This window comes from Xenopus laevis, chromosome 1S (assembly GCF_017654675.1).
Source record: "Xenopus laevis strain J_2021 chromosome 1S, Xenopus_laevis_v10.1, whole genome shotgun sequence".
NCBI lineage: Eukaryota > Metazoa > Chordata > Amphibia > Anura > Pipidae > Xenopus > Xenopus laevis.
Window position 1 is genome coordinate 54859305 of NC_054372.1, and position 24371 is coordinate 54883675.

Sequence of the window (24371 nt, forward strand, 5' to 3'; positions counted from 1 at the left end):
GCAAGCGACTTAATTGTTTCACTTATCTCCTGTTCAGATAGGGGGGCATTGAGTATATCTCTATGGGCTTGTGACAATTTAGGCATGTTTGCTGAGCGAAGATACTCTGCACCCTCTTGCATTACATCTGTGGGCACCTGATAAAGAGTCAGATAGTACGAATAAAACTCCTGTAGGATCTCTGTTGCAGTATGTTTTGTTCCCCCCCCTGAGCTAATCGTAGGGATGAATGTTGTGCCTTTCGCCTTGTGCACCAGGTGAGCTAATAGGCGACCAGATTTATTTCCCCATCTATAGTATTTATTCCTCCGGTATTCTATATTTCTCGTGACCCTGTCAGAAAGCAAGGTATCTAAATCTTGTTTGCCTGTAACATAAGCTCTACGATCTGATTCCATGCCTGTGGTAAGATAAAAAAAGAGAAAACATTTTGTTTTGGCAGAATTCCCACTTCCATTATTCTCTTCTCCCCTCTCCTGCTCGTAACCCCCCATTTTTTCTGAATCCAATGGATTTTCCTCCTCTACACTTATCTGTTGTGCTATTAATATATCCCAACCCTTCCATTAAACTATGTTATTTCACTTGGCTCCTCTTCCATCCTGCTCTTCCATTATCTCCTTGTTATACTTAAGCATTTTTCACATCATTCCCTTGTTTACAATTACCTATCACATCAACATAACACACTCTGATTTCATCAGAATCCAATGATTCTGTCACTTCAAGGGCAGGTATTAGCCACTTAAATCTAGCGCAAACTTGAGACATTAAAAGATAAACACTAAAGACAACATATTATTGCACCATGGAATAATGTACCAGTGAATAATTCATAATACCTATAGGTCTCCAGTTTCTAAATATCAAGAGCAGACAGACGGTGTAACTTTCTACATCTACCGCAAACTTTTGCTCTTATCTACAGCACTTAGGAAACAAGTGTGTTTTTCTAATCTGCATCAGTTAAAAAAAAAAAAGTAATCCAACAGCTGTTGAAATCGCAGGCCAGTTAAAAATACTTGAAGTCCATTTGAGTCCCACAGCTGAAATGTATAAAAACAAGATCTAATTATGTGTTTATACTAAACTGATGTTAATTTTGCTATTGTACTTGTACTAAGCATTCAGCAGTATCTAAAAAACTATACTACTATAGTTCCCTGTAGAGCATTACTGAAAAAAAATGTGAGAACACACAGGAACAATCCTTTTAATGAGAATTATAAGCTTGTGACTGAAGAGAGGCCATAGGAAAGTCTACAACTACAATCAAGAGAGGTGAAAACAAATTTCTCCTTTATGGAACACAAAAGAAGTCTCTAAAGCACTGCTAAAGTAAACTGTAACAGGGAGCACCAGGGACAGATTTGAAAGAAACAATCATGCAAACAGAGTTCTTAACTACTACATAATTCTAGTAACATGTATAATTCAAAGGTAGGCTTATAAAACCAAAAAGTCAAAAATTTAATGTACAAAGGCTGGAGTGATCAGACCATATAACAGAACACTACTTCCTGCTTTGCAGCTCTCTTGGTTTCCACTGATTGGTTACCAGGCAGTAACCAATTAGAGACTTGAGAGGGGGCACATGGGTCATAACTGTTGCTTTTGAATCTGAGCTGCATGCTAAGGATCAATTGCAAACTCACTGAACAGTTATTTCCCATGTGTTTGCTGACTAACTCAGAGTTAGAGAGCTGAAAAACAGGAAGTTGTGTTCTGTCCTGTTTTACATTCAGTCACTCCAGCATTTGTAGATTACAACTAACTATATTAGAATTTTTTTTTTATTTTGCACGGCCTATTTGTCAATTTTTATTTTTACACTGAACTGTTCATTTAAGGAAACGTTATGTTCCAGCAACAATGTATACATAAAACATAAGGATGTGTACTCTAATTTGTCATGAAATAAACATTGTGCTGGCTCTATTTGTCCATTTATGCAAGTTACATACTTTCAGTTTGTAATAACAGTAAAATGAAAATATGGTTATACACTGCCATTTTACAGTTTCAAGATTATTTTTTGTTACCAGTATAAATAACATAGACATGTCTCCTTTACAATTATGGATTTACAAGATATTTTTGCTGATTCAAGTACCAACAACAGTTTGGAACAGATAAATGCTTCTGGTAGACTAATTTACTTATGCTATGGAAATTTGTAAATCCTGTTCCATTCCATGTAGATTAAAGTAAGGATTTACCATTACCAATGCTTACTGTTTCCAGTAAGACCCCTGCTGTTATATTCTGTTCCAGTGCACCTCTTAGACCTTCCTATGCTGTATCTCTTGCACTGCTTCAGTTTAGCTTCAATAGTTTGAAAGCCTCTCTTCAGCCTTATCTTTCTTGTAGCCTCAACATTTTCAACCTGTTATGTCAGCCAGTCTTTAAACCCTGTTAAGAAATCATCATGTCCCTTCACATTTTACCTTTGTTCTACTTGCTTTATTGCAGACAGTATCCTATGCACAATGAGTTTATAATATGTTTATTATATGTTTTGTGGAAGGGATTTTGTTTTATTTATTAGGGCTATGTTTTTACTAAGCAATTAAATGTGGGCAGAAGTTACTGGGGATGACCTGTTTCACAAAAATATACTAAAATTGTTCATTACCCCCAAGCGACCTCCGGGCTGAAAGCACACAATTAGATTTAAACACAAAAAAACCAAACAAAAACAAATTATAGAAATACTGGTTACCTTTATAGCTAAGAATGCCCTCAGTAGTGGCCAATAGAAAATAACGTGTGAATACGGAGAGAGCTCCACATGTAGTTTATCTGGTGGCAGCTCAGAGGGGTCCACTGTAGGTCTGCTGTAAGTTGTAGGAGAAGAAATTGCTCTTTCTGATGTTTTCTGTGAAGGTCTTAGCATAGACAGCATGAATCCCTCTATTTTGACACTGAAAACATGGAATTATTTGGTGTAAGTATACACATTTACATTTAAACATTTAAAGGATCCAATACATATATATATAACAGTTTTCCAATCTGGTTCCAGAAGTGAGATAGGCCAAAATGGTTTCTGCCAACAGTTTTTTGCTCTTCTCAATTACGCAGAACATAGTAATGTTCTGGTAGTTCTCAATAATGAAGCTTAGAAAGATGAAATGTATAAAAAGGGTTCTGTAACGCAGGGTATCCCAAACCCAGAACAAATCCCTAGGTTCCAGTTTCGGCCCACTCTTCCACCTGTAGCAGCCACCTTTGGCTTCGGGGCGGAGCCCTCCGCTACTCAGATGCCGCCAGGTCTTATTGTGGGAGAAGGAGAGAGTTCTCAGCGAGCAAAGGGACCAAGCGTGGTGTTGTAGAATGGGAAACAAGGAATGTAGTCAAAAGCCAGGCCGGGTCGGTAACATACAGTTAATAAGGTACAAATGCAGGAGACGTAGGAATAGTCGGGGTCACAGGCCTGGTCAAACACACCAGAACCGCAGTAGAAAATTAGAATCCAAAGGAGTTGTCAAAACGGGCAATAATCAGGACAGGCAGCAGACAGGACGTGAACCAGGGACATGCAGGATCAGTAACAATAGGAATACATAGAAGAATTGCACCCAGGAACTTTAGGAAAAGACATTTACATTGGGCAATGATTATAATGCAAAGAGCCCTTTAAATTTTCAAATTTTGCGACAATAGCATTATGACGTCATGACGCCGACATGCTTCAAACCTGGAAGCAAGCGCGCACAAGGAACATCAATTCTCTGCTCTCTACATGTCGTAATAATGAAAGAAAGGAATGGCACTAATATATTGTAGGCTCCTTGCCCTTTTCCATGTGTGTAGTGAATTCAGTGTTTGGGGGTTGAATAAAGGGCAAGGAGCCTAAATAATAGGCCATCACCATCAACCACCATCACCAATCATTTATTTCTAAAATGTTATGTTGCATAGTGCAACTGTAAAAGATGATCTGGTTGTTCAGCTGGCTTTCTGAAAAATCAGTTACTCACAACAACAACAAAAAATACACCTTCTTTTGCACAGGGCAAGAATTAGGCCATTAGGAGGCTAGGCCAGACCTCCTAGCAGGATATTTTCCTTCAAATGAGGCTAGACAGATTCAGATAATGTTAATAATGTATTAGTTGCCCAACAGCATACAGATAGCCGATGTTAAATGCTCAAGAGCTTATGAATAAAACATTTAATGGCACTGTCCCTTTGAGAAACTGTACAGTGATTTTGTAAACTGCTTTCTAAGGACTTTATCTGGTATGTATTCCTAAACCAAGCCTACCGTTGAAGGATTACAGAGCTAAATGATTCCATATAGCTGATTCGGGGCCAAAAATATAAAAAAAAATCTTTCAGGACTGCTTCAGTTGTTCATCAGCTATCAGGATAGATTAAGTGCCATGTATAATCAATGTTTAGCAACATAAATGGAACTGTCCAGCACTCAACCCCGCGATTTTTAAAAAAGAGATTTGGTAAATAATCGTTCATTTTGTCTTCCAAATGAGAATAATGTAAATCGCCAGTGTCATAACATACAAGGCTACTTTTAATCACATGTCGTTCCAAAACGCACAGAGACCCTTTTCTGAGTGACTTCCCTGAAATAGCAATTCCCTTACCAAGTATTGAAATCTACCAAAGTAAAAAACACTGGAAGATTAGTAGCCACGATGTAAATTTCACACATTGACACTATATGTAATTTCCTGGGCAGCAGTTTTGAATTGTTCTGTCCCAGCGTCTATTCACCATTCATAATAAAAACACGCCAGAGAAAACAAACTGCAATATTTGAAGCATTTTTTCGATACTGATCGACTTTTTCAACTTGTGGGAGGAGAAAAGTAGTGTGTGGCATCATGGGTAGTAAATAGTTTCAGAGCTGAAATCGCATGAAATCTTTCCTTCGCTATAGGCGCATGACATGTCTCGAAACGCAAAAAAATTATGACAATCTGGAAAAAATAGGTGAAGGTCGACATCTCCTCCCTAAAAAAAATGTCTCATTTACAAGAAATTTAAGACAGATTGAATGCAAACTGTAAAATAGTTGTCAAAACACTGATGCAGTGTAATGACCAAAGGCATTGTAATTCTCACAGTTTAATTTTACAATCTAAACATTATGGGATAATGGGTCAGAAGCACATGTATACTGTGACTTCACACTGAAAATAAAAATACACTTACTCTGCTTGGTACAAAATCCGAAAATAGAAATACAAAACCAATGTTACTGTTTCTCCACAGGCAGAAAGATATACTACAAGAAAGGAGATGGAAAAACAATGTTAATAACCTGAAAATTAAATCAATCAATATAATAGAATTGCCTGCTTTAAAAAAACTGCAAAAATATTAAAACTTCAGACATATTTGTGCCTATTACTACTACCAGATGTCTAGTTTTGAATGCCTTATCAAAATGGAAAAAGAATGTTAAATGCTGCTGAACTGTAAAGCAGTTATAAAACATTATTTTTCATGCACGAGTGTGCTATTTGAAAACAATAAGGAAATGGGTACTGTGTAGATTACATAATTAGCCTGATAATTAAGTGAAGGGATAGCAGTCATTCAGTAAGATGTTTTTACTGTATAATAATGTGCAAACAACTGCTGGTCAGATGCTCACAGTGCTGCTGTTTTCTAAATCCCTAACTAATTGCATAAAGTTCATAAGTAGCTTGTCACACAACTAACTCCATAGCAACATCTTATAAAAGTAACTATGATGCAGTAGCTGATATACTCAGAGTGGCCCAGGAAATTAGAAAAGTTAAATATTTTAAATAACAGAATGTTGTTAAATATTGCACTGCAAAATATATTTTTAATGTTTTTTAATTATTAATAAATAATGAAATAACAAAGAAATACCAGCTATTTCTAGTTCCAACTATTCAACACTCCAAGTTACAGTCAAAGTTTGGGAACCCCTCTTAATTCTTTGGAGTTTTGTTTATAATTGGCTGAGCTTTCAAAGTAGCAACTTCTTTTTAATATATAACAAGCCTTATGGAAACATCAGTATTTCAGCAGTGACATAAAGTTTATTGGATTAACAGAAAATATGCAATATGCATAATAACAAAATTAGACAGGTGCATAAATTTGAGCACCCAACAGAGATATTCCATCAATACTTAGTTGAGCCTCCCTTTGCAAATGTAACAGCCTTTAGATGCCTCCTGTAGCCTTTGATGACTGTCTGGATTCTGGATGGTGGTATTTTTGACCATTCGTTCATACAAAATCTCTCCAGTTCATTTAAATTTGATGGCTGCCAAGCATGGACAACTTGCATCAAATCATCCCATAGATTTCCAATGATATTCAAGCTGGGGGGCTGTGATGGCCATTCCAGAATATTGTACTTTTCCCTCTGCATGAATGCCTTTGTAGATTTTGAATTGTGTTTAGGGTCATTGTCTTGTTGGAATATCCAACCCCTGCGTAATTTCAACTTCAAAATTTGACAGTAGGTAGCAGGTGTTTTTCTTGGAATGCAGTGTTCTTCTTCCGCCATACAAAGTGTTTTTTGTTATGACCAAATAACTAAATTTTTGTCTCATCAGTCCAAAAGTACTTTGTTCCAAAATGACTGTGGTTTGTCTAAATGAGCTTTTGCATACAACAAGCGACTCTGTTTATGGTGTGAGTGCAGAAAGGGCTTCTTTCTCATCACCCTGTCATTCAGATGTTCTTCTGTTGATGACAGGAATATCCCATGCTGACTTTAGAAAAACTCAGTGCCTACATTAAGAGGCAGTAGTAACTTCTAATTTTTAATTCAGATATGTTAGAGCTAAATTGTCAGATATACAGGTAGAAACAGAATTCTACCGGTTTCTGACAATTCAGCAGTAACAGTGGCCTTTGAAGGCGCGCAATCAAAATTTTCAGACCTGCCTGGCTCATCTCAACAAATATCATACAAAACTTGTTTTGTACAATATTATCTGTGCATTTATGGACACCTTAAATAATTGTTATTATAATACTGGAAATAACACATTGATGAAACCATTTCACTCACTTTCTAGCTATTGCATTGAAAGCAAAATCAACTGAAATGTACAATGGTACACTAAGTATTTGCATAATGTGATCTATAAGTAGCTATTCAGTCTAATTCATTCACCTAATACATTTTAAATCCTGGGGCTATGTTAAAAGACATTTCCCCATCAAAACCCAAGGGTAATCTTAGATGCTTCACAACAATTATTACCAAACAAAAAGTGTCAGCAAATCTACTTATCATATTGCAAGATGCACACTATTTACATCCCAAGGCTGGAATACTCAAAATCACAAGAGATGCCTTCAACTTAACAAGAACAAATCCCTCATGATCTGGAACTCTGGAAAAAAGGACGAGTCTATGCACTTTATCATGTTTAATAAAAGGAAGGGGTTTACATGTATTATACTGCTTCTAAACCTGTTACAAACAGGTGGTGACGTGGGTATTCTGTGAAAGCAATGCTGAACTAATTAGTGAAGACACAACAAGATGAATAATTGCAGTAAACGTTACATAAAACTTGTACTTATTTATACAGTAACAGCTATAAAAAGGAAATCGATCTTCAGGTGTACAATACAAAATGAACTGTTACCATCCTATTTTCAAATGGTTAGTCGTTAATGTAGCCTGAGGAAAATGCAGCTTTGGCACGTTACCGAACCCTACGTTTCTGCCTTTCTTTAATGTAGCCTCATTAATGTAGCCCAAACAAAAGGCAACTTCTGCCGAAATGTACCCCCTGGGGCTCGCACGCCGGGCATTTTGGGGGAAGAAACCAAGCTATTTGCTGCATGCGCCATAGAACAGCCACGTGGGGATGCTGGTTTTGCCGACTTCAAAGTAGCAGTCGCTCTTGAATGCAGTCTGAAGAAAATGCCACCTGCGATGCTGCAGAGAATAGAGGGTTCTGTACAGGCATAAAGAACCCTGAAAGGTCTGGAAAATCACCCACCCGGCATTTGAACTCTGGACTCCACAGGCAGAAACAAGCACTTTAGCTGCAGCGCCACAGAACTAAGAACTGCTGGGAGCAGTTCCGGATGACTGTAATAACCGATTGTCCCCTTGTGCCTCTGCAGTGACTGCCAGTGCTGGAAGTCCATCTTCTGCCTAACAAAGTCAATATGTACCTGAGGTCCACCCCTAAAGAAGGCTTCCTGAATAGCTGAGTCATTAGAGTGCATGCCCCCGGCCCAAAAGGTCATGGGTACACTTTCCACCTCTGCTAATAACTAAGGGGTCCGTTTACTAAAGTGCGGTAAATCTGACTTTAAGTTTCCGCATGTTATCGCTGAGAATATTTTTACGCCAGAATATTCGCAGCGACTAAGTTTACTAAACAGCGGTGCGCTCAGAAGTCATTGCGATCACTTGCGGTAACTACGTTAACGTACCAGCTTACGTTAGCGGTAATTTTAGCGAGTTGCGAATTTTCTGGCGAAAAATTAAGTTTTTGCGAATATTTATGCTATAAAATAGTCTTGTTTTATGGCGGTTATTATGGCAATTTTTACTGTGACATTTATGGCCAGAAATGCATCTTCAAAACTCATAAACTTTATTGACTGATGACTATCCCATCCAACAACATCACCAGAGTAACACCAATCAAACATGTCTGTATCATATAAACCCTTCTGCCAATAGAATCATATGAACAAGAAATGATACCAGTCAATCTCTTTGCTTCATAGAAATGCACAGTTTAATGTAGCCAATCACAATGAAACCAAAAAAGTGTAGAGGCTGACGAATCCTTGGACTGTGATGCCCGCTGCCAATAATACGCCTCTGAGCTGAAACTGCTGCAGTTGCAACAGATAGAAGCAGAAGCCAAAACATCCTGTCAGCAATAGCTACAGATCTGTCTCCTGTCAGCAAAGAATGATGGGTAAAAAAAAACTGTATTATGGGATATTTCCTGCCCCTTGAGAATTTTCTGGCGAAAAAAATACTTTTACGCCGCTACATAGGTGGCGGTAAAAGTTTGCGAATATTCTGGCGTTAATTTTGTCTTTAGCACATTTCGATGTTTAGTAAACCATGCGTTAATGTGTACGTAGCGTTATTTTCAGTGAATGCAATAACTGGCGAACAATTATTCTTGCGCAAGAATATTCGCAAATTTATATTTACCGCAGGTTAGTAAACTGGCGATAACATATTTGGCGAAAATTCTGTCTATATATTGTGCGAATATTTTTAACGCACTTTAGTAAACGGACCCCTTAGTGTCAAAGCAGCTCTGGTTGGTTGTGCTTCAACCAACTCTCAAGGGTGATGGAAGTACAAGTGCCAGAAGCCCATCATCTGCCTACCATTTGGCTGCCCCACCCTTCAGACCTGCCTGGCTCATCTCCCACCATACACTCACCAAATATAAAAAAAACTTGTTTTGTTCGATATTATCTGTGCATCTATGGCCACCTTAAATAATTGTTATTATAATACTAGAGATAACACAGCAAATCTTCTAATTAAACTGCAAGATTCACACTATTTACATCCCAAGGCTGGAACACTCAAAATCACATTATTCAAGAGATGCCTTCAACTTAACAAGAACAAATCCCTCATGATCTGTAACTCTGTAAAAAAAGACGAGTCTATGCACTTTATTGTGTTTAATAAAAGGAAGGGGTATACATGAACTATACTGCTTGTAAACATGTTACAAACAGGTGGTGACGTGGGTATTCTCTGAAAGCAATGTTGAACTAATTAGTGAAGACACAATGAGATGGTAAAGCAAGAATACGAGCAATAATTGCAGTAAACTTTACAAAAATCTTGTACTTATTTATACAGTGACAGGTATAAAAAGGAACTCAATCTTCAGGTGTACCATACAAAATTCACTGTTACCTTCCCATTTTCAGACAGTCATGGGGATATTCACCTTAAGATAAGATCCTGCTCAAACATTCACATGAACAGCTTTAGTTTCCTGCCATATTAAACAGTGCAAATGTTTATTTTCTTAGCAAGAAGACAGCCGATTCAAAAAGAAGGACAGCTTGACAGATAAGTCTACAGACCTCTTCACAGAGATAACTGCCACTGGAAGATGTTTGATGAAGAGGAATATACACAACAATGATACATCTGAACCATACTACTTAAGCAAGAAAATGCAGAAAAACTGAATGAAATGTGCAATTTCACTGTGGCTACAGGCAGTATTCCAAAATTTGCAGCTTAGTATAATTTCCAACAATATATGGTTTTCTAGGGTAATGCACTGATCTTTCAGAAATGAGAGCCATGATAATTCATATGTACTACTGTATATAAATGTTTGGGTCTCTACATGCCACATACCAAAACCATCCAGAAGATGCTAGGCATTTGTTTTTAGGATGTTTTATCTGTGTCTAATTCGACATGTGGGTGATTAGATGCTTTAACGTGTAAGGTAACTTTCAAAGATTTCATAAAAAATACTAATCTCAGCAAAGCTGTGCAGTTTGAAGTATCACAACTAATGATGGGTGAATAAATTTGTAATTCGAAATTTCCGCGTAACGAAAACTCACCAGCATCAAAAAAATGTGGACGCCTGTCAGAATAGTCGCTTGCGTCTATTATTCGGACTCCCATTGACTTTAATGTGGGTGTTAAAATTGACGCCAGTGCCAAAATTTACATGAATTGACGCGGGCGTCAAAATTCGTCTTTCGCCTTCGTCTTTTTTTGCAATGATGTTCATTCTTTATTCAAAAGCCTGTATTTGGCACAGTTTCCTGGCTGGTAAACCTCTGAAATTTTAATGTCCTGGTAGTCAAGCGGGAAGAAAAACGTTCATAAGCACTCTCTTTATCAAGCCATATGAAATAGTAGCATTTATAGGATCTTTAAATGCTATGATGGCAATCACAGAAGAGAAAGTAAAAACATCCAAAACATCTTTTTGTGATTTAGAGTGTTGTGTTTGCCGTCTGCAGGAGCTCGTGACAGGGGTCAGGGGTCAGGGGCCCCTGAGTTTGCAGCCCCAAGTCGGCCCCCGACACCTCAGTTGAACACTGGTTAGAGGGGCAGTATAACCCCATTGTTAAACATGGGATCAGTGTACATGGCTTATGTTCTATCTGCCTATTGTTTAAATTGTGATTTCTTGAGCTAAACAGAACAGATTAATGGTGAGGTTCACCTTCAGAACATAGTCTAAATTTGAATGGTCCCAGTCAGAAGAAACATTTATGGAATGTATCTTTATTATTTTAAAAGGATAGTTTTGAACTACAGACCATATAAGCTCTAGATTGCTGCTGAAAGGCTCTCTCTTCTGCTCTCTGTAAGGGATCGTCAACACCAGAAGTCCATTCTGCCCATACAGTAAGCCAACGCTGAACTGGTTACTGCGCATTCCTCTCTTCTCCAGCCTCATTTGCATTTCGCTGATCCAATTGGCTAAATCTTTCCAGCCAATCCCATCAAAGATATGCAAATGAAGGAAGGCATGCACAGAGCCAGTTCAGTCTGTTTTGGTATTTTTTGCTTGGCTGTCTGTCAAGTCCTGGCCTAGGAAATCCCCTACAGAAAGAGCTGAGAGCACAGAAGAGAGAACTTTAGCATGGCTGATCCATGGCTTATCAGGTCTGTAGCTTCAAAACGGAACGTTTAAAATAATAAATATGATTTGCAAAAACAAAAAAAATATGAAATGTAAATTATGGTCTAAGGTGAACGTCCCCTTTAAGGCTACTCAATGTTTCTTACACGGTGCATAGAGAATCTCCCTGCATAATGGACTTACTGTATCTGTAAGTCACAAGAAAGGGTGAATGGACAGGGTTGCTTATGCAAAGATCAGTGTCTCTAGTTACATTAACTCCCAATTGCAATTCAATGGCAGCTGAGTAGAGCAAAGGCTTTGTCCATACACAGACACTTATGTTTCGAACTCTTTGCTACTGGATTCTGTATGAGCCTAAAACAGCAGCTTCGATATGGATCATAACTGAACAGAACTTGTAAAGATACTGATAGGACAGCCTTGAGCATCTGGTCAACGGAGTACTAACTTTATGATCATATTGTTGAGCCAACAATCAAATCCATCATATTTAGCCTATCAAAGCCAACCTAGACGTAAGGTGAAGCTTACTAAAAATATTATGTTAATGAAAGAAAGTTTTATTTTAAGCAACTTGTCATTATTCATTAACTAAAAATGTGAAATGGTTTAATGTAATTTTAACTGTAATTGGTAATGAAAGTAGTATCCCTTATAAAATGTAAAATATATAAAATATGGCATTTTAAGCCATATTCATTTTTATATCTCTTACTGTGGTACCTGTTTGTAACGTAAAACAATTTCTTTACTTACTGCTTAGCTAATATGTATCAGCACATAACTGTTCCTCACACCTAAACTGCAATTGGTTCTTTAAAAGCTTTAAAAATACCTCTGTCTATCTGCCCAAGTACCGTAGTTGAAGTCTGTCTCTAAAACGAAAACTGCTAATAAAAATGGAAAGAGCCTCTAATAAAAAGTAGGAGCAGAGTCGAAAGCCGATAGGAGATGAAAGCCGCAGAAAGGTGAAGAAGAAAGGTACATTTAACTAAACACCAATGGTCTTTTTTTGGGCACTATTTTTTTTTACTTGTACTTTGGCCCTGGTCATCAATGTTTTTTTTTTTTAACTTGGGGGAGGGGGGCACAACACTAAGGTTTTTATCTTGTAAGGGGGCCAGCCATCACTGTTTTTTTTACTTGTAGGGGAGCCTAGAAAATTGTTGAGTACAGGGCCCTGCTAATTCTGATGGCCACCCTGTTTGGATCACCATACTTTTAGTCTACTTAAGAATATTTAAACATTAAATAAACCCAATAGGATAGTTTTGCAATCAATATGGATTTATGCAGCTCACATACATGCATTTTGTATCTCATAAGGGGCTGACATGCCTTGTTAATAAATGTTTTGCAGTTAATCTGCTTGGCTATAATATTTCTTACTAAATACTGCATCAGGTTTATTTTTATTTATATTAAAAGTGCATATATTATTAGAAACAATCTTTTTCTTTAAACTAATACATTTACTTAAAGATTATCTGAAAAGTACTGAAAATGTGGTCAGCGAACATAGGGTGAAATTAAATTATACAGCTAATCATGTTATTAATGGGGTAGACCAGGAAAGTTATTTAGGTTCACAGGAGGTCAAAAGTAAAAAATAAAAAGATCCAGCAATGGTTATGATTAAGTGTCAAGTTGATGTTTATCATGCACATCAGGATAACATGTCTAACAAGATATGCAAAAGGGCAATACATTCCACACTGAAAGGGATTAACTATGAAGGCAATCAACTAGCTATTCCTATGCTTCAGCAGCAAATTACCTGGCTCATCCAAGTAGTAGTAGATGTCAACATCATTAGACTGCATGACAACAAATCCTTCTCCCATGAGCCAAGGTGGCCTACAAAAGGGTAGAGAAAGATTGATGAAAATATGCATTCTCATATTTGCCAAATAGTAAAATGTATGAAGAGAAAATACAGCAGTTCTGTGAAAGGGGACAAACTCCAGGGTGAACTTTTACATCCTTAAATTTAAAGCTGGGTATTTATCTCCTACAATGCAAATGTGTTAAAGGATAAGTAAACCTTTAAAACAAGTAAATGTAAAATTGATGAGAGTGCTATTCTAAGAAGATTTGTAACGTACATTCATTATATATTTTGTTTTTATTCCAAGATATTAAGGGATACTGTCAATAAATTAATAAATCAATAAATTAATTTTGTTCCAACATTGCCACCTGCTGGTCAGTTTCTGACCATTCTGATCACCAAGTAGTCAAGGAAGTTGTCAGGAAAAAAAAGAGGCTGCTCTGATGTTCTTTCCTGTAGCAGTTTTCTAGTCAGCACTCACCCACTTTCCACCTCTTATTATAAGGTGGTGCACATGTCCAGTGGTCCACTCTCCGACCAAATTAGTCCAATTCCAATATATGACACAGCTCCATTTAGAGATTTTCAAATTTTAAAAAGCCTTTATTTAGCATATGGCTTTGTGATCTGCAACAATGCAACGTTTCAGGCCTGTTTCCAGACCCTCTTGAAAAAGGGCTGGAAACAGGCCTGAAACAGAACATACATCTCCACCAGGTCTATTAACTCAAGTGTACTGCCAATGCAAAGTTGAAATAAATGTTTCATATCAAGCAAAGTACTTGGCTGCAGTGCCTTTTAGCATGCAGATTCAAAAATAACAAGCAACAAATAATATCAAGGATAAATACTAAGACATGGCTACATTGATCAAAGCAAAGCAAAAACCATTATCAAAAGAACCAAATGTTCATGTTTATATAAATGACAATTATTTTAATGATTAAAATGAACGATTTTATGTGCTTTCCAGCACAACTGCAGCAACTATAGCAGCAGCTTTAGCAAAAGAAAGCAACATAACATTTGTATAAACTTCTTTGTTAGTAAAATAGCAGCAGTCATAGTTTCTCAAATAGTAATCTAATTTCTTCAGGAACTAATTTGACAATCCAACTACTTTCCTTTGTCATGGATTCCAACTTTAGCAATGTTTCATAGGCTGTATTATAATCTGAAAACACTTTGGGAACAGGGGGAGATGAACATGTGAATGACACAAAAATGTTCCCTCCTTAAATAAAGAGACACATGTAATGTATTTGTATTAAAAATATTTGAGTGTGTTTTTAATACTTTACAATCAGATGGCAATCAAAGTCAAATTATTGAGCTCTCGCTCGGCAATACCAGCCACAACAGTATGCAAGTTAATGAACCTAAAATTTAAGGCTATGGCATTAACAAATACAGTCCAAATAGCAAAGACTATCTGACCGGTTTTAGCTTGCAGTGGGCCACATGAAGCCAGCAATTAAGCCCAGCCAGCCCAAGTGTTCCAAGGACTTCATATATTATAACATCATCACTAGTGATGGGCGAATCTGTGGCGTTTCGCTTCAACGAAAAATTTGCAAAATGGCAAAAAATTCACAAAACTGATTTGACGCAAACATAGATTTTGTTGCTTCTGTGTTTTGATGTGTGACACCACGCAAAGCAATTTGTGGAAACTAAATTTGAGTCTATGGGTGTGCCATCTTTTTTCAGCTTTGGGGCTACCAATGCTTTCAAACTATGTAGACTGTGATAAAAGAATATGGCATGTTGTGCTTTGCGTCAAAATGTGCTGAATTGCATTGGAGTCAATGGGAAGACCAATTCACAAGAAGGTTTCACTTAGTATACTGCTACACACATGCCCTGCATTGTTACATGACTTATATATTCACAAAAGAAAAAAAGTGCTCACATTTTGCCAGTTTCTTATAAACATCTGTGATTTTTGACATTAGCTATGGTCAACTGGTAATGGTATCTACTATTACTCAGTCTATATTGCTGTTTAACCAAAAAGCACCATCTACAGGCACAATGTATAACCATATATTTATGTGGATGAACCATATATTTATGTGTACATGTAAGGAATCTGAAAAACTATGTCATTTAATGTGACATGACTCCAATTAAGAAAAGTCATAGTTCTGGCATTTTATCCAAACAACTTTAAAAACCATCAGAGTAGTAGTTAAATTAAAAATAAACTCCAAATATACAGGTTTTAAAAAAATTTTTTTAAATATAAAAATATTAAATATTAATATTCTGTTTAAATAAATCTACCTTCTACTCCTGCCCTTAGCTGATTCACTAGATCTGGGTGCTGCCTCTTTAAGTCACTCCAGATCCGCTGGACGACACGCTGCCTCAGACGGACGTTGAAAAGCCTTCTCAGCCTGCGCCGCAGCCTCTCCATTATGTTCCGTCACAGGGACTGCACCCTGGGGGTCCCAGGGTGGATGTCATCATACCCATCCTGGTGTAGGTATTTAATGAAGAAGCCAAGCTGCTCCTCAGTCAGCATGCCAGGACCTGCCATCGTGTCGCTGGAAAAGTTTTCTACTCCTACGGGTGTAAGGGCAGGGCATTGGGTATTTATACTGGTGACGCCCAATTTTGAAGTGTGTCTGATGAGCATGTCATGTGATGTTCACCTGCCAAGTTTGACGTGCGGGCACCCAGTTTGACGCACAGGTGCCTAATTTGACGAATTTGCTATTGAATTGAGTAGCACTCAAATCCATTATGGTTTTTATTGGTCGCACCTTACACATAATGCAAATCTTCTTACATACTGTACATCTCACTTAGAGGCAGCACTTAGTAGGACTTTGGGTAATAGTGTGACTACATTTGCCAACCATGCTGCAGTAGTAGAAGCAACATACATTATCATTAGCCTTGGCTCCAACCTGAAAATTATTTGTCAACAATGCGGAAGTATTAAAAGTAAAATTGTTATGAGCATTGACAGACACCAAGCAGAGGAAATTTGCCAACTATGCAGCAGTATTATAAGTAAGTAAGAAGCCTTGATAGACTCAACACCAGAAGAAATTTGCCAACTAGTTGGCAGTAATAGAAGTAAAATTATTAATAGCCTTGACAGACTTCAACCAGAAGAAATTTGCCAACCATGTGGCCGTTTTAGAAGCAACGTTATTATTAGCCTTGGTAGGTCCCACCAGAAAAACATTTGCCAACATTGTAGCAGTATTAGGAGTAACAGCAGTAGGGGCTTTGATAGGCGCCCAACAGAAAAACATTTGCAGACAATGCAGCAGTAGTACTAGTGCTAGCAGCAGCAGAAGCAGAGATAGCAGTCAGATGGGGAATAGGCAAAACTATTGAGGAGGAGTCTATGAGAGGAGAGTATAGGCAGCAATGGAGAGAGGAGGGTACATCTGTGAGGAGGAGAGGAGGCTAGTCTCTGATGTCTGCAATGGGCACTTGGATATCCCTGCTTATCCATGCCTCATTATTTTTTTTCAGTGGCTAGCCATGTCCGCTTCTCAGTGACCACCCCACCTGAACTGCACTGAAGACAGGGGGGCAAGCCAGCACCTCCAGAGCAAACTGTGCCAGTTCTGGCCACTGTCTCTGCACTCAGAAATGCATGGGGTCATCATCAGTGCACATGTCGTCCTGCACACTGACAGACCCCATGTAGTCAGCCACCATATGCTCCATCCACTGTTGGTGGTGACTTTGGGTGCTGACTGGTCCTACTGCTGCTGATGAGGCTCGAAAAAGCTCCTCCACACACCCATGAGATCACCACCTATGCTGCTGCTGCTGCTAGACCCCCATCTCTGCTGGATGTGTGGAGGCCTGAGAAGTGTCAGATTGGGGGAAGGACTCCACCAGTTTTGTGCTCAGAGCCCTCTTCAATTGACCCACCCTCCTCTCTCTCTGGCTGGGTACAAGGAACTCCCCCGCCTTCCCTTGTACTGTGGGTCAAGCAAAATGGCCACCCAGTAATCATCCGGTCTTTGATGGAAAAGATCCAGGGATTGCTTCGGAGTCTGCATATGGGCAGACATGTAGAAGAGGTGCCCCGACCTCTTCTTGACTGCCTTCTAGATGCAGCAGGTCATCTACCTCCTCCTCCACCTACTCTGTGCCCTCCCAGCCACGGACAATAGCTGGGTTGTTTTGGTGGTGTGTGCCCTGCTCCCCATGCTGTGCAGGCACCCAGTCCTCCTCTACCTCATCCTCCTCATCGAGCAGAACTTCATCCTCTTCCTGACCCCAACTCCTTCTGCCTGCTCTCTTCCTCCTCCTCCTCAGGCACGTCACCCTCCTCTAGCAAGCCATCCAAAGTGTGCTTGAGGAGGAAAACCAGGGGTATAAAGTGTACCCCTGGCACTGTGCTCTGTGTTGACCACACAATGCTGCTCCACAAGACACTCCACCATGTGCAGTGTAGAATTCCAGCACGTTGGCTGCTTCAACTAGCTGATAGGGCAGCAGCTGCACTGCCAGAAGCTTTGCCAGGCAGGTATTGAGCCTCTGCACCTGGGGGTGACTGGGAGAGAGAGGTGCCTTGTGGCTGATGAACTAGGTGAGGGAAACCTGGTGGTACAGGGGCTGCACTAAAAATGGCAGTGAGGAGGAGGCAGAGGGGGCTGCAGAAGAGGCAGAGCTACACAGTGGCCGCCTACAACTGTGAGCCTCAGAATCCTCTTCCCCTGCTACAGGGGATGGGGAGCTAGCACCTCTTCCCTGAGGAATGGGAGGAGATGGACAGAAAGCACCACTGCCCTCCAGTGCCCTGCCACTTTGGTGCTACTCCCACGTCATCCTGTGATGACATTTCATATGGGAACTTAAAGCCGACGTTTCCATATGTGACCCTGTCTGCCCCCTTCAAACTTTCTGCCTGCAGAGCTGGCACGCCTCTGTCTGGCACATGAAAAATGCCCATGCTGCTGAAGTGCAGGCCACTGCCTTGCCTGCTGTGGAGGGCTGGGGATGGACCCAGGTGCAGTGCTGCCCTGTTGCCTGTCCCCTCTAGCAGTGGTTGGTGGAGTTATATGTCTCTGTAGGGACAGCTCTTCATCATCATCAACAACAACAACAACACACAGTTCCCCCCTGAATTGCTGCTGTTATCCTCCTGAGCCGGCTCCCAGGGTCTGTCCCAGTTATCCTCAAGGTCCTCCCCCAGACCAGATCCTGCATCATACATGGCATCCACACCCACATCCGGCATGCTGTTGTCTGACCCCACACCAGCAGCCTGCTGCCCTGCCATTAGGAGACCCTGCCTAATACCCCCTACTGATGTGGTGGGCTGTGCCACACCCTCCTCATCAGACAGGAATACACCTCCCATTCCTGTCTGCTCATCAAAAAGATCCTGGGTGTCTGGGCCCAAGTCCACCTCAGGATCAAACAATAAGGGGTATGGGGTGTCTCCCAGCACTGAGCTGCCAGAAGGCACCACCTCCTGCAGCTCACTGGTGCCTGCTGCAGATGAGGTAGCCTGGATCAACCAGTCTACCACCGCCTCTGCCTGCTGCGACTGTATAGGTTGTGAAGCAGTAGGCACACTGCGACCCAATGCTGACACACAAAACTCTCCTATCTCCTACTCTATCCACTACCAAATACGCACTTAGTAATGGCTGCCTCTGCACCTCCTTATATAGACAGTGTGAGGGCAAAAAAATGCAATGTTTTGTATGCAGTTTCAAGAAAAATTTAGCCCACGGCGAAACTCAAACATTTGCCGCAAATCTAACTATGGCAAATTATTTCGCCCATCCCTACTTCTTGGCATAATAGGATCCAACATTGCATAATATAGTGACGGGGGGAAGCTGCCCACAACCTAGTGAAATAGTCCCTAGAGCTTTGTGCTATCTTTTCAACATTTTTTTTCTCTTTTCTGTTCCCTTTGAATATAACTATGCTGTAGCATGACTAAGGGCAAGGGTACTAGCACGTTCCCTCTGCTTCTCTCAACCTAATAAATATTAATGAAGCAGAGAGCTTTCTGTTTCTGCACTTAAAAGAACCGTTTCCGCCTGTGTGGAAAATGCCTGCTTTCACTTATTTTAGGAGGATATCTGCTTTTCTCAGTATAGCCACACACAAGCGGAAACTGTACTTTTAAATGCAATGCTGATTACAGCACAGCGCTTCTCTCTCCACCTCATTATTATTCATAAAAACAGAGAGAAGCAGAGGATTTTTTGTGTGCCCTTGCTCTAAAAAAATAACAGAACTGTTGCCATATTAATTAAATTTAAAGCAAAGAATGTCTGATTTATTAACATGGCTTGGGGAATGCCAACCTGGGAGAAGAGCATATTTCATAAGCAACCTGTTTTTCCTTTGTTGTTCTAATATGGAATACCTTAGTGTTCCACTAGCAGGCAGTGTCTCTCCCACCAGAGAACTTTTTACAGCAGGCTCAATCTTCACACTATTTTTTGTTCTCTCTTTATCCATTTATTTTCTTAATCTCTTCTCCTTACATATTATCATTCCCTCTGTCTCTTTCTTCTCATATAGAAATGGGGAATGACCATGGTATAGGCATACAAGGCAGAAATTTCCAAGGGTCCAAGAACATCTACCCCTTTCAAAAAGAAACAAAGACGAGGACTAAATAAAATTCTCTCCTAATTATTGATTAGTCATGTATGTGATTAAGAGCAAGAAACAACAGTCTGGACCAGACCCTTTCAAAAAGAACAAAGACGAGGGGAAGAGAACCCAAGGGTACTGGCTGTTTCTGAAATGTAATCAATAATAACAGACAGGGCTAAAGTAAAATTCTTTAAAAATGATTCACTAGCCATGCAAGTGAATAAAACATTAAACTGTGGACTTACATCTGATATAGAATATAGGGTTTTTTTTATATAAAAATATAAAGTTTATTAATATACTCTATGTAACATAAAAGGAAAGTATTCTGGAGAAATTTTGTAGTCCCACAGCTGTCTGGCAGGGTCAATGCCTATGAAAAACAAATAGAAAGCCATAGATCAAAGTCTGCTGGCAATATCACCAAATACAGGTAACTTTTACTCACACAACACAAACACTTTCTTAAGAGCTTATAAAAAAGCTCTGCTGCTCTATGGATGCAAAGGGATGTTCTACAGTATATCACTCATTATAGTTAACTTCTGTGGTTCTCCTCTTCCTATCATTTATCACTTTTACAAATGAATAGTATAGGCTATGTAAACTCAAGTGAAAAATATAGCAGGTTGGCTCGGGAGATACCGACAACTGCTTGAGCAATGCATTCAGGGTCCAGACCCACTCCCTTTTAAAAATTAACTTCAGGACGAGAAAAAAAAAGTACGCATACGAGTGCGGAATCATGGCGAGAACCCAGTAGGCGTTCATGTGCAATCGCGGGGGCAAGAAACTACTCGCGCGCATGCACAATCGCAGTGCACCTCGGCGGGGCAAGGGGCGGGAGGGGGGCCTGGAGACAGCATCCCTGGTAGGCCTCAGACCCCCCAGTCCGACCCTGAATGCATTTAATGCTGTTAAAATGGTTAAAAACGTTGCTTCATTAGAGTTGGAAGGTACAAATCCACCAAATTATTTATCAGGTTGCAGTATAAAAATAGTTCAAGGTGTTCCTTGTAGGCTACTGTACCTCAGTTAAATTTTAAACAGCTTTAGCTCAGTCTCCTTTTAAAGCAAATATGAATGTTTAGATATTATATATTAAATATAAATGTACTGAATCTTAACATGAAAAAGCCAATTTGGCAATGACCTTGTGCTAATTCTTGATTAGTTTACCCCTGTGTATGTATCTCAGAGGATATAATCAAGCTGGCATCCTGTAAACCAAGACAACTGCCATTAGAATGTTACTACTGTGATATGTTAAACCGAGTGATTTAGCAATAATTCAGCTGCAAAGAAGTAATTTAGAATTAATGCCAGAAACACAGACTGTTACTTAATGTCTGCAACTATTCATAATAAATGGATTTTTGGAGCAAACTAATTAGGTGTGTAAAATTGGCTTGGATCTTTGTTAAAATAAAACAGTGATGTGTAGATTCAGATGGAGCAGTATAGATTCCCACCAAAACGATGCAGGATGTTTACATTTTGCAGAACAATGTAAATATGCTCTTGTATATTGTGGGCCTCTTTAATTAAGAAGCGTTTTATGGTTATTGACGCTGCAACAGTGGGCAATAACAATGGCTAGTAATGAAACTCACACTGAATTTCAAATGAACTCCCATTCCATTACATTATAACTTAGAACTCCACTCAGAGAAAGAACCACAGAACTTAAAGCCTGCCTCTACTCTTACCTTTCTCTCTTGTTTTTCTGAATTTACAAACTATAGAAGCAAGAATATTTATTCACTTCTATGCTGTAATTTTGCTGTGATTGATGCAAAATGGTTTCCACTGCTGTCTATACTTGGCACATCCAGGCCTGCAGCAGGGCTGTCCTTCAGGGTCTTGCTTGCTAGGAGAGCCACCACTGCCAGTGGTGACATTTCGTCTCTCTGGGGACCCATCCTGCATCCCCCCTTACCTTATTTTGACACCTTCTATTCAAATGGTAGTGGTAACATCTTTAATTTAGAAAGTCTTCCTTCCCATGGACCATTTAATTCCTGTGACTGTAACTTCATGAAAAAGAACCAGTCCTATTATTGTTGCAGATACTCATTGTCACGTTCGGCAACCTTGTTGCTTCTGCCTTTCACTTCCAGAGGAGCCCTGCGCTAATAGGATGCCGCCAGGTCTTAATAAAAAAGGAGCCAAGCAAAGGGTTTTGGACAAGCAAAGGGTCATGATCGTTTTACCAAGGATATGGGATGGAAAGCGTAGTCAGGCAGGCCGGGCTAGTACAAGCAGAGTTCAATAATAACCAGACAGGCCGGGTCAGTGCAGACAGAGCTCAAGGAATGGTCAGACAGGCACGGATCAGGATTGGAGAGCTTAGAATAGTCAGCAGACAGACAAGGGTCAGATTGGAGAGATCAGAATAGTCAGCAGGCAGGCAAGGGTCAATAACAGGAAGTTCAAGCAGGATTCACGAAGAATAAACACCCAGGAAACTAACAAGTAGAACCTAATAATGGGCCACTACAGAAAATGAAAAATCCCTTTATATACATTTGAATTTCCCTTGCATGGACTTTGGACTGTGAAATTTGCTGCCTACCCTTTTGCCTGGATCTTGGCTTACAATAACTGTATCCTGCTGCCCCATCCTTTTGACCTTTGATGTTGTGCACAACTCTATCTAAGGACATGTAATTTAAATTTTCACTACGTACATATATCTTCATTCATCAATGACTAGGTAAACACAGTCTTCAGGTGCCTGTAACTGTCCGTGCATTTTATTCCACAACTAAAATATAGCAAGTTGAACTTATCACCTGTAACTAAGGAGTTAAGAAATGCCCTTTTATAATAAAAAATCACATCAGTTACTCAGCAAATTTAGGGTGTTTATGGCAAAGTTAAATCTCATATTTCTATATTTGGATTAAGGAGGACATTTTTGAGACACTGTTTTAATTAACAATCACTTGTAATTTGGTGGTTAACACTCAGAAGATTTATGAGTCTGCCGATGCTGGATATTGAAAAATCTTTTTCTACTAAATTAACTTTAAGAATCTCTGGAGAGAAAAATGTGTTTTGGTCATGACTTTAATCACCACTCACCACTTGACATATTCAAAGTATTTCATACATTGCTTACTATGGTCATTGGTTTACTTGCTGTATTCCCTATAAAATGTTCCTGATCAAGAAGACAAAAGATGTGAATAGAATTTATGCCATAATGGATGAGCCTTAAAATAATACATCATCATTCTACTTATTCTACCACTTCAGGATTTCCTAACAACATGTAAATGGGTTTGCTTAATTAGATTTAATCTCTGATAGTGTCCAGGAATGCCAAGATTATTATGTGTAGCATAGTGTAAAATCTACAAATATATATATATATATATATATATATATATATATATATATATATATATATATATATATATATATATATATATTTATGTAAAAGTTACATGCAAATGTTTCTTCCTCACCTTCTCTCACATTGGTTATGTAATATGATGTCACAGCTTGCACCTTCCCACCTTCACAAGTTAATTAGACACAAGTTGTTTGCAGTGCCAGATTTTAACTTGGTTTGTCCCTAGGCCCCACACACCCTCACCCCCCCCCCCCCCCACACACACACACTATATCTGGACATGGTTGTTTGCGTTTATTCACTTTGAGAAAGGCTACTGCATACATCCAAACATTTTGGAAACAGAAAGAGGAACAAAAAGACTTGCCACACAGAGTGTGGCAACATTTTTGACTGCGCCCATTTTTGTGGCCACACACCCTAATTACCATGTTCATTTTACAAGATTTGATAGGTTATGAAAGTTTGAATACATTTCTGTGATTTTTACGTGTTATTACAGTTTTGCAAATAAAAGTGAATTGACCTTTAAGCTGCTAGTCACTTTCTCCCCAAGAGACCTGCTAATGTTAAATTGTTACAATAACTTATTTGCTTATCTTAAATTGTTACAAATGTATCCAAGTGCACCTGGTAGCTGTTCTGGGCTCTCTGCTAAAAGCAAATCAAGATAGAAACATTGTATCTGTTTCTGGCTGTTTTGTGCAGGAGATCAAGAGAGATTCCGTGACTGGTGGAGAAACAGAAGTCAAAATAATATCTTTCACACTAGACAATAGATGTGGTTCACTCTAGATATAGTTTTTGCCATTTAATTATGCCATTAAAACAATGGCATAATTAAATAGAGAAAAAGTGCAGACACAAAAAATACGCAGAAGTATTTTTTTAAACCATGAATAGTCTGAATTTTATTAAGGGAAAAGTCTGAAAAAAGTCACCAAAAAATCTGGGCAAATAAAAGCTGGCAAGATTC